We start from the raw sequence: 13969 nt of genomic DNA, 5'->3' as shown, positions 1-13969 counted from the left end.
TTGGGTCAGCCATAGTTCTGGCAGAGGTTGTCCTTGAAAAGGCAGCTGCTGTGAGAGCTCTCTCCAGCCCCACCCACCTCACAGAGTATCTGTTGTGGGGGGAGAAGATATAGAAGATTGTAAGCTGCTCTGAGTCTCTGATTCAGAGAGAAGGGCGGGGTATAAATCCACAATTCTTCTTCTTCTCAAAAAGCTTGAGGACCCCTGCAGTATAGTAATGCAAAAAGTAATAATGCAGTAATGTATTTGCTATGCTTGACTTCATGGGAAATCAGAAGTCCTGGATATATCTCTTGGCCACTGTCCTGCTTGGAATACCCAGTACTGTGCAGGTGCAATCATGTGCTGCTTGTTCAAGGAGATTTTTTCTTACATGGAGGACAGAAAGTCCTCTCATTTAAAGGAACATCCAGAATACATTGTAGTCATTCTGAGCATGACTGACAACATTCCTGCAGTTTAAATTGGATCAAAAAATAAATTTACTTCAATCTGGTTTAAAGAAGATTCTTCATAATGGCTGCAGGGGAATGTCTGTGTGGATCTTTCGCTGAATTATTAATGTGTGCATGTGCATTGATAAACACTGCAGAAAAGCAATTGTGATGTGGTGTTTCATCAATGTGTGCATGTACTTGTGTGCATTGATAAAACACTAGGGCAGGGGAGGGGAGCAGTCTCAATGTAATTGTATCTTAAGTTACATCACAGTTATTTTTTTCAGAGTTTTATCAGTGTGCAACATGGAAGAAAAAACAATACCCAGAAAGAAATGTAAGCTGCAACTAAATGTACATGTTCCCATTCTAGAATTAATTTCAGAAATCCTGTTAGAACTAAAGAATGGTGGAACACAGTTCAGAGCAAAACTCTAGAATAAATTAATATAATGGAGAAATCTGCTCATTGCAAAGTAGAATGAAAGCCATAAATTAAACAGTATAAGATCTGTATGCCTTAGTGTAACATTCTGAAACATCGCAAAAATATTCAAAGATTATGCTTCTTTGAATTTGCTGTTGTACTTCTTGGAGTTAATTTAATACTATATATTCATAGATAACGCAGTTGTCTGAAAAGGGCAGATTTTAAAGAACCGTATCCAGGTAGCTCTCCAAATATGAATGACTCTTTAGAAGCTTTCTTTAAAAAAATGAATTATTGTCACAGAAATAAGAAATGGAATAAAGCACTCATCCTTTTTAAGCTCTCTAGAAACATTTTTAGCCAAAGTAATTTCACATCTTTGCTGCAGAGTGGTTGATGAAATCTAGTTCAACACATAACCTGGTAATACAAATGTTCTGTGAAGAGCTTCGTTGTGCAAATTCTTGGTGGCAAGTTTGATGTACACATTTTTTACACAAATTCAAAAGTCTCTGATGAATTTGAAACTTTGAAGTTTTTGGATTTTTAAAACTTTCACATTTTGTTAATAGAATTTCACTACAAATGATGCTTTTAAATCCGCTTAAATCCAGGGCCAGGACTCCTTGTCCTCTTGTTGTATCTCTGGCATATGAACGCAAGGAAAAATGAACTCTGACTGTTTTCACATATATTGGGTAATTCACTTTCAGTGCCCTTTAGCTATCATTTGCAAGTGGATTTTCTTCTTTCATACAAGTTGCAAATGATTGCTAAAGTGCAACAAAAGTGTATTATCTGACATATATGAAATCAACCTCAGTTTCAGTGTAATAACTCAAGGGACCCACCCACATTAAGAGGGACACAGAACCATCCATCACAAGGCACTGTTTTGTTGCTTTTTAATGCAATAATGTTAAATATCTGCTTGCTGGATACAGTTGGGTTTTTGCCTGTAATGTCTTCCAAAGATCTTCCAGCTGGGAATTAGAATCACACCCCACTTTTGAACAGATCCTCCTCACACCATTTCACAAACTGCTTTTGAATCTTTGAAAACTGATTTGCAATGAAACATTGAAAGGTGGCCTTTGCAAAACATGTACCCAAAGCTCCCTTGAGCACATGAACCAGCTGCAACTGTGGCTGCCAGATTCTTGTAAAAAGGTAAAGGTAGTCCCCTGTGCAAGCACCAGTCATTTCCAACTCTGGGGTGACATTGTTTTCACAACGTTTTCACAGCAGACTTTTTACGGGGTGGTTTGCCATTGCCTTCCCCAGTAATCTACACTTTCCCCCCAGCAAGCTGGGTACTCATATTACCGACCTCAGAAGGATGGAAGGCTGAGTCAATCTGGAGTCGGCTACCTGAAACCAGCTTCCGCTGGGATCGAACTCAGGTCGTGAGCTGAGGGCTCTGACTGCAGTACTGCAGCTTTACCACTCTGTGCCATGGGGCTCTTGCCAGATTCTTGAGGGAGGTGTTAATTAAGAGAATATAAATTTGATTTTCTTTTCAAATGGAATTTCAAGTTAGGAGGATTTGCTTGAGACCCCTCCCCCCCACACACACACATACTCCTCGGTGTCCATTTGTTTAGTTCTAGTTTCAAAATAAGATTTACTTGCATTAGTATTATTACTGTATCTTTACTAGGGTTGTTGTATTCATTCCCTTGGGACTATGCGTTATAATCAATCCCTTGGAACTGTGCATCATAGGATCACTCTCTTATATTTAAAGGACTACTATGTAGTAGACTGTTAAATATTTCCAGCACGCTTCTCTGTGCTGTTTAAAACAAAACACAGGATTGCCCAAACATGACACATTTGCAGTCACCTTCATTTTTAAGGTCCATTTATTTATTTACTATATTCCATGCTATCTCTTCAGAGTCTTGCTCAAAGTGGCTTAAAAGTAAAATAATAAATGATCAATATACAAAAACAAGCTATTAAAACAAGCCTAAGGACATCAAATAGCATAAAGCTATCCATAAAACAGATCTCAAGCTAGGAGACCATAAAATAGCTGAAAAGATAAAAGCCTAGGGGGGGAAATATGTTTTGTCTTGGAGCCTAAAAGATAGTAACTTAAGTGTCAGGTGAGCCTCAACTGGGTGGGGGTTCCAAGGGCAAGGAGTCTCCACAGGAAATGTCCTGTCTTTGCTACACCTGCATTACAGGCACCCCCACCTCTGAATGACCCCAGGGTTCCCTAAAGCACTGCTCCTGGGTCTGTGTGTAAATCCTGAAGGGTACACACATGATCATCAGAGCTTGCCTAAAACATGGAGGTTGTGGAAACAGAACATCTGTCTTTTCTATGTGCAGTCTGCTCCCTCCCCCCCCCCCCCCGATAAGTTTCAGAGTTCTCAGCATTCCAGCAAGTCCCAGTATGGAAATTCCTTTGTCTCTTTGAAATGTAAATCTTTTTAACAACAATTCTCTGCAAAACACCTATGCCTGTCCTTTATGGCCCCTTTCCTGGACCAAACTTCCTTTAAACATTTCTCTGGAAAGCAGATCTTCTGGGTTACCAAAAAGATACTAACTTTGAAGTATTAGTAGCAGCCATCAACCCTATATGTACACTCCAGGATATACCTACTAAGTTGCCATTACAGCTTTTGATCAGAGTTTGGGAAACCTCATAGTCTTTTGTTCAGACCCATAATCCAGCCCCTCAGGTTACCTTCTTTAGTCTATTAAAAATGGCTGCCCAGCCACAGCTCTGTGATGTAACTTGAGGGTGCCTAACAGAGTAGCGACCCCAAATTCTCAATTTGGGTTCCTTTGTTCATGATACGCTGGTCATTCATGATCTCACTTCCATGGACTTTTGCACATTTGGATGGTAAATATCACCTCATAATTCTCTCTATGTCTCTAAGCACCTCCATTTCTCTGTAGCCTTGTTTGTGTGTGTTATTTGATTGCTTTAATGTGTATGTTTTTAGATTTAACTAGTGTTTTTCCGTAAAACAAATTTCCTTCTCACTTGGTCTTGATCATTTTAAGAATTTTTCTCTTTGAGGCTGACCCTGGTATATACAAGTGTACAGGGGTCATTTTGTAGAAAGAAAGGTGCAGGAACTCAGTAGCATATCTCATTTGCATATGCCCCAGAATATGTGTGCAGTGGGGAGAGAATTCCCCACTGCATGCAGACCCTGGTTGGAGGTTCAGGAGCAGTCTCCTGCGAGCTCTTGCTGAATTCAAGCTCAGCAGGTGTGGATCCCGCTTGGTACACCCATTTTGCCAGCTTAGTCTTCTCACTAATTCCCTCATCTAAATGGAGACAGGCAATTTGGGTTACACATGTGCCCTGCCTCTGAAGACTGGGAGAGGCTGATCTAAACTGGTGGGCTGGATAGTGTGGAAGGAGTAAGTCCTTCAGGCTCCTAGGTCCCAAGCCCTTTAGGGCTGTTGTGGCACTCACATGGTGGAATGTCCTGCCTGAGGTCAAAAAGTCTCTCACTCTCTGGGCTTTTCACAAAATATGCAAAACTGAATTACCGAGAGGGCTTTTTAATGCAAGCAGCAGGGTAATTGTTACAAAAGGCTTCACAAAGTTATGTGGATAAATTATTGGGGACTGTGGTCTGGACTGCTATGTGTATAGTTTGCTGTGGGTTGGATCCAATTGTTGAATCATCATATAACGTGCCATGTTAACACTTATGCTTTGCTTTGGTTTTGTTTTTTAGACTTCTGGTGGGTTCTACAACCCAAGTCTCAGGGCTTTTTTGTAGAAAAAGCCCAGCAGGAACTCATTAGTATGCGAGGTCACACCTCTGACATCACCATCATTTGCATACTAAGCCACACCTCTGACATCACCAAAAGTGCTATAATATGTTTTTTTAGGTGTGTACAATTCTGGTCACCACACCTCAAAAAAGATATTTTAGCATTCGAAAAAATCCACACACACACACACACACACACACACACACACACACATATATAACCATACATAGCCATCTCAGAAAAAAAAATCAAATTCCAACACAAAACTCGATCACAAGAGCCAGTATGGTGTAGTGCTTAAAGAAAGAAAAAAAGAGAAATAAAGCAAATAGGGGAAAAGAAAGACTGACAGAAAAATAAATGAATGAAAGGGGGGGGGGGAATTAGAAAAAGAGAGAGAGAGATGGGGGAGGTGGGAAATAAGGGCAAACGGAGGAAAATAAATATTGACAGAAAAACTGACAGAAAGAAAGGAAGAGTGTGGGAGTGGGGAAAAAAGCAAATAGAGAAAAAGAAAGACTGACAGAAAAATGAATGAATGAAAGGGGGAGAGAGAGAGAGATGGGGGAGGTGGGAAATAAGGCAAACAGGGAAGAAGAAATATTGACAGAAAACTGACAGGAAGAAAGAAAGAGTGGGGGTGTGGAAAATAAAGCAAATAGAACAAAGAAAGACTGACAGAAAGAAAAAAATGAATCAATGAAAGGGGGAGAGTTGGAAAGAAAGAAAAAGAAAGAGAGAGAGAGAGAGAGGAAGGGAGGGAGGGAGGGAAGAAGAAAGAGAGGGAAGAAAGAGGCGGAAGAGAGGGGATGGGAGCAACTTACCTGAACTCAGTGCAGCTTGGCCTCCTGAACCTCAGCATTGTTGGGAGGCTGCTGCCCTGGCGTGGCTGGCCTCCTAAGTCCTGCTGGCCAGTGTGAAGGCAGAAGGCTGCCGCACACGTACAGCTGGGGTTCCAGATCCCTGCCAGACAGTGTAAGTGTGGGAGGCTGCCGCATGTGCATGGCTGAGCCTCCAAACCCTTGCTGGACAGCTCGAGGGCGGGAGGCTGCCACATGCATGTGGCTGCACCTCTGGATCCCCGCTGGACAGCAAGAGGTCGGGAGGCTGCTGTGCATGCGTGGCTGAGCTCCCTGAAGCTCCCTGGGCTTTTCTGGAACGCTGGCCAAGGCAGCCAGAATGCTGCTGAAGCCAGCCGGAACAGTGTTCCAGTGCATTCTGGCTCAAAAAAAGCCCTGCGAAGTCCTATTTCATTTTTTATTGAATGTTCCATCTTGTTGATTGCATTGACTTACTCTCTGTAATCCTCCTTACTTCCTAATGAGAAAGGGGCACTATAAATAACATAAATGAATAAAATTTAAAGTATGAACCAACACTTTGAATTGTTCCAAAAAAAGCAAATGGGCAGCCAGTGCAGATCTTTCATAACAGGAGAGATACAATCCCTGTAACCACCTCCTGACATTAGACTGGCCACAACATTTGTGAACAGCTGAAGTTTCCAAACTATTTTCAAAGGCAGCCCCTCTTGGAGTACATTGCAATAATCTAACCTGAATATCATCAAAGTATGTGTCATTATGGCCAGATCATGCTTTTCAGGGAACAACCCTAGTTGGCATCAGTGTTCCCTCTAATTTTTTTAGCCTCTAGATCAAAGTTTTTTAGCCTCCGGCTCACACATTTTTGTCTTAGATCAGGAAAAATGGCCCCTAGAGCAAAGTAATTTATGCAGTAGCTCACAGTTTTATCATCAGTAGCCCACAATTTTATTCCAGTAGCTCACAAAGTTGAATTTTTGCTCACAAGACTTAACAGCTTAGAGGGAGCATTGGTTGGCATATCAGCTAAATGCTGATTTAAAACCAAACAAAACACTGCATGCCACAGAGGAGCCTTCCTGAGCATTCAGCTGTATATCAGTATCCCCAGGTTTTGAACCTGCTCCTTCAGCAGGAGTGCAGCCCCCTCCAGAACAGGTTTACTGTGAAGTTCCCTGAGCCTTTCCTGAAAGAATTCCCCCCCAACATCAGAGCTCTAGGAGGTAGCATCTCCTTTATGAATCTAGATTATTACCAGTTCCTAGGAGTTTTTCCAACTTTAAACAATATGATTTGGTTCAGTTAATTAGAAATCTGTTTCTGAGAATCAGTGCTAACATTGTTTGGACAATTCAAACCATGACAATAACAACTTCAAGTTTCACTCTCTCGCTATTTGTTTCTTTCATTAGTGGGCTGGAAAACATTTCTAACTTTTTCATTTTACTGGAAGAAATTGTTTGACTATGATATATAGTCTGCTGAGACATTCCCAAGACTTAAAACTGTATGTTGTTCCATCCCTACAACATCAAGTATTACATAGTTCTAAAAACTTTTCAAAAGACATTTCCATCCCCCCTCCCTCCAATGTTGACTTCCCCGAGGTTATAAGTTCAAATCCATACTTAAAGGCACTTCTGATTGCTCAAAGTTCCGTATATATATTCTTACAACTAAAAAAATGTCCAATATTTCTTTACTTTCCAAGTTTTCTCCATATATCCTTTAAATTTTCTCCACTCCCTTTTGAATATCTCTAAATCATAGTCTCTTAGTGTTCTGGTTAATTTGTCCATTTCACACCACGATAAAACTTTCATGGTCCATTCCCATTTCTCTGGTATTTTTTCTTGCTTCCAAAGCTGCGCATACAAAGTCCTAGCAGCTGATAACAGGTACCAAATTAAAGTCCTGTCTTCTTTTGGGTATTTTTCTAATTGTAATCCAAGTAAAAACGTCTCTGCAATTTTCTTAAAATCATAGCCCAAAATTTTGGTGATTTCTTGTTGTATCATCTTCCAGAATTCTTTCGCTCTTTCACATGTCCACCACATATGGAAGAAAGAACCTTCATGTTTTTTACATTTCCAACATCTATCCGACATTTTCTTACTTATCTTAGCCAATTTTTTCGGAGTCATATACCACCTATACATCATTTTAAAACAGTTCTCCTTAATGCTTTGACAAGTTGATATCTTCATTGAGTTCTTCCAGAGGTGCTCCCATGTTTCCATTTGTATTTCTCTATTCACATTAATTGCCCATTTGACCATTTGAGACTTTACTACTTCTTCTTCTGTAGACCATTTCAATAATAACTTATATACTTTTGATATCAATTTTTCATTGTCACCTAACAGGACTCTTTCCAGTTCTGTTTGTTCTCGTCTAATCCCCTCTGATTTTATGTCATTTTCCATCAAACTTTTAATTTGTTGCATTTGAAACCAATCATAATTGTTATTTAGCTCTTCTGAGGTTTTTAATTCAATTTTGTCTCCTTGAATCTTAAGCAGTTGGTTATATGACATTTCTCTTTTTTCTTCAGAATCAGCTGTTATTTTTATTACTTCTGCTGGCACTATCCATAATGGTTTTCTCTCGTCCCCGTATTTCTTGTATTTTATCCAAGTATTTAGTAATGTATTTCTGACATAGTGGTGAGAGAAAAAACCATCCATTTTATTCTTCCCATAGTACATGTATGCATGCCAGCCGAATCTATTTCCGTGAGCTTCTAACCACAAAGGTTTTTTATCTAACAGCATTATCCAATCTTTTATCCATGTCAAACAAACTGCATCGTGGTATAGTCTTAGATCGGGAAGTTGAAAACCTCCTCTCTCTTTGGCATCCGTTAAGATCTTCATCTTTATCCTTGGTTTCTTTCCGGCCCAAATGAAATCAGAGATTTTCCTTTGCCATTTGTTGAATTGTCATATGGGTTAATGTGAAAAAAAAGAAAAAATTAAGAAATAGATAAGCTTTGTAACCATATGCTACCAATAAATTGTTTAAAACCTAAAAACTTTTCAAAAGTAAAAGAACTGTGTTCCTAAATGACCTTCCATTCCCTAAGGCATCAGTCTTCTGGACTCAATTTTTGTTTATGTACTTTTAACACCTGTTCAGCAACTTCACTAGAACAGAGGTCCAGATTGTGAAATTGCAATAGGCAAGATGCCAGGTCTTATATTATTCCTCAGCTTTGGAGAAAATTCAGTTGGATTACGTGATCCCATAAATTTCCTCTTTAATATGAATCACAGCCTTGATATGCTTACTATGAGAAAATGTCACATAATCTTGTGTGTGTGTGTGTAAAGACTAATGGCAAATTGAATCCTTATGAGTGAATAGACATTGCATGAGCCAGAAAGCATGTTATCCCTGTCCTTAGGAGACCTAAAGTCCTCTTTTGTGAAGTGTTGTGCTCAGAAGCAAATAGTCATGATGACTGCCACACCAGTAAATAGTTACAAGCAGCAATGTTTTGGTTAATCCAGTTTAGTATACTGCATGGGTTAGTAGGCAGCGTAATAGTATGTATAGTAAATACTATGGTTTTCTACCAGATAAAAGCATAAGAACATAAGAGCATTGCTGGATCATACCAAATGTTGATCTATTCAAACATCATTTTCCCAGAGTGGCAATAAGAAGCCCCAGAAAGGACTGCAAACAGGAGTATAGTGCTCAACAGCTTCCCCTCTTTAACCTCCAAATCTACTGGTATTCTGATATCTGTTGTCTTAGATCAACAGCAGTTTAACTGCAATAACAGTCTTTGTGCATGTGTGTGTGGATGTGCGTGCACACAAACTTCCATCAAGTCACAGCTGACTTATGGAGATTCCAGCATGGGGCTTTCAAGGCAAGTGAGAAGCAGAGGTGATTTGTCATTGCCTTCCTCTGCAGAATCCTGCTTGGTGGTCTTCCTTCCAAGCACTAACCCTGCTTAACTTCCAAGATCTGAGGTTGGGGTATACTATGCCATCTTCCCTTACAGATTTGAAATCACATCTTATTCTTATTTGAAAAGTATGAACTAATCAAGAGTTGGTCTCTGTGGGGTGAGGGTTGTGTATTAATCCTTGCCATTTCCTCCACATTGCAGAATCCTTTACATCAGGGGTGGCCAACGGAAGCTCTCCAGATGCTTTTTTGCCTAATGCTGGCTAGGGCTGATGGGAGTTGTAGGCAAAAAACATCTGCAGAGCTACTGTTGGCCACCCCTGCTTTACATTAATGTCTGTTTGTTGCTTGCTTGTTCATGTGATCTATCTCATGTCTTGTTGTTCCTAAATGTTTCAGGACCTGGTGAACAGAAAGCAACTCTGCCTTCCTGTCAGAATGTGACAGTACTGTCCAGGGGTCGTTTTGTAGAAAAATAGGTGGTGCAGCTCATCCAGGGGTTGTTATTCAGTTGCACCCACTATTCAATGGACAAGGTGGGAAGGAGGAGGCGGAACTCCCAGAAAGGTTCAGGAGCTATGCTCCTGTGAGCTCCTGCTGAATCCGAGGCCTGGTATTGTCCTTTAATAACTCTTGACAATTATGGGAGTCACTGATGTTCTGTTTGCTTTATTTTCAGTCTTTCTATCCCAGGTGTGATTAAAAAGTGACAATCATGCTAAATGCTATAAATTATGCCATGATAATATCCATATGAGTTAAACAGAGAAAGGCAGTTCACTTCTGCATTTGCTGATGTCTTATTATTACTCTGATACTCTGCAGTATACTCATTTGCATATTGGCCACACCCCCTGACATAACTTTTGTTTTGCACCAGGCTTTTAAATTTATTTTATTTATTTATTTTGTGGGCTTATATTCTGCCCTATCTTGTAGACGGGCTCAAGGTGGATCACAACATATAAAATTATTAAAACAGATTTTAATAAAAACAGATTAAAATTAAAACACCACAATTAAAATTAAACAGTAAGAGCAATAAATAAAACGCACCACCAGTGGACAGAGCACAGCATATCAAGTAACCAGTTTTAGGTCCACATTAAATGATGGTATTAGCAATAGGATAGCACAATGTCACCACAAGGGGAGCCAAATGATGGAATAATGGGACACCTGCTGCCTCAACCATAGGCCCAGTGGAACAGCTCTGTCTTGCAGGCCCTCCAAAATGGCAGTAATTCGGGTAGGGCCCGGATCTCCACAGGGAGCTGATTCCACCAGGCAGAGGCAAGATGGACATCTTTAGAGCCAGGGGTGGTCAGGAGGTGTTGCGTAGCCAATCGCAACGACCTCTGGGGTGTATATGAGGAAAGGTGGTCCCTCAGGTATGTTGGTCCCAGACCGCATAAGGCTTTAAATGTCAGTGCCAAAACCTTGAAGTGGATCCGGTACTCAATAGGTAGCCAGTGCAGCTGGTGCAGCACTGGCTGAATGCTTGCCCGTAAAGGCAATGCAGTTAACAGCCGTGCTGCCGCATTCTGCACTAGCTGGAGTTTCTGGATCAGCCGCAAGGGTAAGCCTGCATAGAGAGAGTGACAGTAATCCAACCTGAAAGTGACCATTGCATTGGATCACAGTAGCTAAATTGATTTTTTTGTGGAAAAAGCCCAGCAGGAACTTATTTGCACATGAGGCCACCGACACCAAGCCAGCCGAAACTGTGTTCCTGTGCGTTCCTGCTAAAAAAAAAGTCCTGACAGTAATAAATATTGTTGCTGCACTTTTCATTGGTGGTGGAAAGTGCCATCAAATCACAGCTAACTTAACGGTGGCCTCTCATGGGGTTTTCAAGGCAAGAGATGTTTAGAGTGATTTACCATTGCCATGCCTCTTTGTGGCAACCCTGGAATTTCTTGCTGACCCTGTTTAGCTTGCAAGATCTGATGAGATGGGACTAGCCTGAGCCATCTTGGTCAGGAGACACTGTGGGTAGCAGATGCCCGGGGATGATTTCTGGTTCTTGACTAAGGATGCTATGCAGCATTTGTCAGGAGTCTTGGTAGCCAGAATGTTCCTAATGAGATAGCCACAGCACTAATCTGCATTCAAATACATTTTGGAGAAATGGGCAGCAGAGTGAGGAAAATAGCAGTTGATAAGCATCCACTCTCATTGTGTTTCCCAAATTGATGGGATTCTGGAGGGGGTACTCACAAGGGCATTATGAAAGGCTCTCTTCACACTCACTTGTAGTGGCATGGGACTTTCAGTGTGATGTGAACATAAATGGCAGAGCCACATGGTTAGGCCTTTCCCATCTGATAGCCATTATCACTCTCTTCAATGACTAGATGATGACCAGGGAGGAGACGAGCCCTGACCACAGAATTGGAGTACTTTCACATATGCCTCAGCCATGTAGAATCTCACCAAGGAAAGTAACCCCCATTCCATACTGTATATGTGAGTTGGTGTCTGAGTGATGCTGTTTACAAGAGCAGAGTTATGATCTTTGATGGTCAGATCTCTTACGACCATCGAGAAACACAATGCCATCCCAAACACAGTTCCACCTTTCTAAGCTCATTGCTTTCAGTGGACTTAGTAAGTTTTAACTTTGCTCAGGATGACTCCATCAGTGACCTGTGCCAGTGGGAGGGGATGGCTCAGCCAATGTGAAGTGCCTTATTTGTGCAGACATATTTATTGCCTGTCATTCCAAGTGACAGTCTCTGAATTCCGGTGGCATAAACATTCCAAATATTTCCCTTTTGACTATTTCTTTATTATTAAAGAAAAAAAAATTGCCCATGGACTCTCAACTTTTATTTTTGTCAAGGCTCATTGCCAACGGCTAGCCTCACTTTCATCTTGGAGATATCAGACACACACATATGCCCGTGATATTTTCAGCCTCTGGTTTTATTCAGACTAATTTCAGAACTGCAGGGAAATATGAATCTACATAAATCTTGGAGGTCTTCTGAAAAATAACACACAGGCACAAGAAAACCCCACCTCACATAATTTATTATTCCCTGATTGGGTTCTCCCCTCCCCTTGTTCCTTTTGCCTGAAAAATGTGCCATGCAATTCAGAAGCTTGACTCTTTTAGAAGTATTTTACCCCTGCTGATTAAATTTTTTTTGTTTGCATCATAAAGTCATAGGACCAGAAGGGATCAGGAAGTAATTTGTTCAGTCCCCTGCCTCAAGGCAGGATCCTTCACACATTGGCTTCCCACAGATATTTTAATAGCAAATGAGGTGTGCACAAGCCATTGCCTGAAATGTATTATATAATTTATATTATCAGTCATTAGTCAAATCCTGATGCTGGCTTCCTCTTCACTTCTGCATCTGGCTCAAACGCCTTGCTCTTACCTTTAAAACTCACTGCAGGATCTTCCACATTCCTTGCCCATGATATTTGCTCTTAAATTCGTAAGCCACTCAACATCATCAGGTGTCTGAAACAGCTCAGTCGATTCCCACTTAGTGCTTTTGGTGCCCAGCAGTGAAGGGAGCTCAAAGTAGGGGTAGTTTGCTTGTGTGCTTGTTTCAGGATGAAACTACAAAGATGCAATCACATGGTAGAGGAGCCAGTCTGGGGTGGGAGGGAAGGGATACTGTGTTGTATTGTGCTGAGATAAACATGCTCCTGCCCACACCTTTCCCTTAGCTGACGAGGTATCAATGTACTGCCAACTTCAAGGTATCAGGGTATTTGTGATTGTTCTTTCTTATTGCTTAACATTAGTCCTTATTTCTATGGTTCTTGCCTTTGTGTTATTAACCTTGGCCCCTTCTTATTATTACTATTGCACATAATACCAAGCTTTTTCACAAAAGGTAGGGATATTGGCTTATTCTGTGTAGATTGTTTAATTGTACAAAAAACGCCCCCCCCCCCCCTCTCTGCTTTTGGCAAAACTGTAAAAATTGTGTGGAAACCTGTTGCTATTTTCAGAATTCATCCATTACATCTAAGATGCTATTTTTCACATCAAGAAGCTAAAATCATGAACATTTACTGCATTCTGAGATATATACCCTAGGTATATAGAGTATCTTGCTGCCAGAGATGGAATTAGACTAGATGATATATTATATCCCTTCTAGGACTGGCTGGCTGGCTCTCTGCCTCCAACCTTTAGTTTTTCAGTCTGTCATGTTTCTATACTAACCATCAAAATATACAATGAAGCATGAAATTCATATCAAATATCAATAAAAAGAGACAAAATAATGCATAGTAACTACAAAATCAACCACTAGAAATTAGAAGAATTCATCAGCATTCAGAAGAATGCACAGGAGATTAGAATAGCTTTACTTGGTGCCTGAAAGATGGAAGTGTAGGTACACAATTCCCCCCCCCCCCCCATGGGACACACTTACTCCACGCAGATTCTCTGTTCCTATTTGCAACTTTAGACTAACACATTGAACTATATTAAGAAACAAGGTGGAAGCCAGAAACTTTTTAAAAATGCCAGTGAAATATATTCGCTACAGTAAGTTCCTTTTAGTAAACTGGATACTGTGCTTCAAATTAGTAAAGTTTCCAAACCATTGTCAAAGCAGCTCAAT

General features: G+C 40.6%; 1 protein-coding gene across 6 annotated transcripts in view; it reads left to right on the top strand.

The window, feature by feature from the left end:
* NRXN1 (neurexin 1) overlaps positions 1 to 13969 on the top strand; it is a 1496060-nt gene that overhangs the window by 417994 nt on the left and 1064097 nt on the right. The gene's annotated exons all lie outside the window — the stretch shown is intronic.

Source organism: Heteronotia binoei, chromosome 1, assembly GCF_032191835.1.
Source record: "Heteronotia binoei isolate CCM8104 ecotype False Entrance Well chromosome 1, APGP_CSIRO_Hbin_v1, whole genome shotgun sequence".
Classification (NCBI taxonomy): Eukaryota; Metazoa; Chordata; class Lepidosauria; order Squamata; family Gekkonidae; genus Heteronotia; species Heteronotia binoei.
Note: the sequence above shows the minus strand (reverse complement) of the source record. Positions and strands in the feature narration are given on the sequence as shown.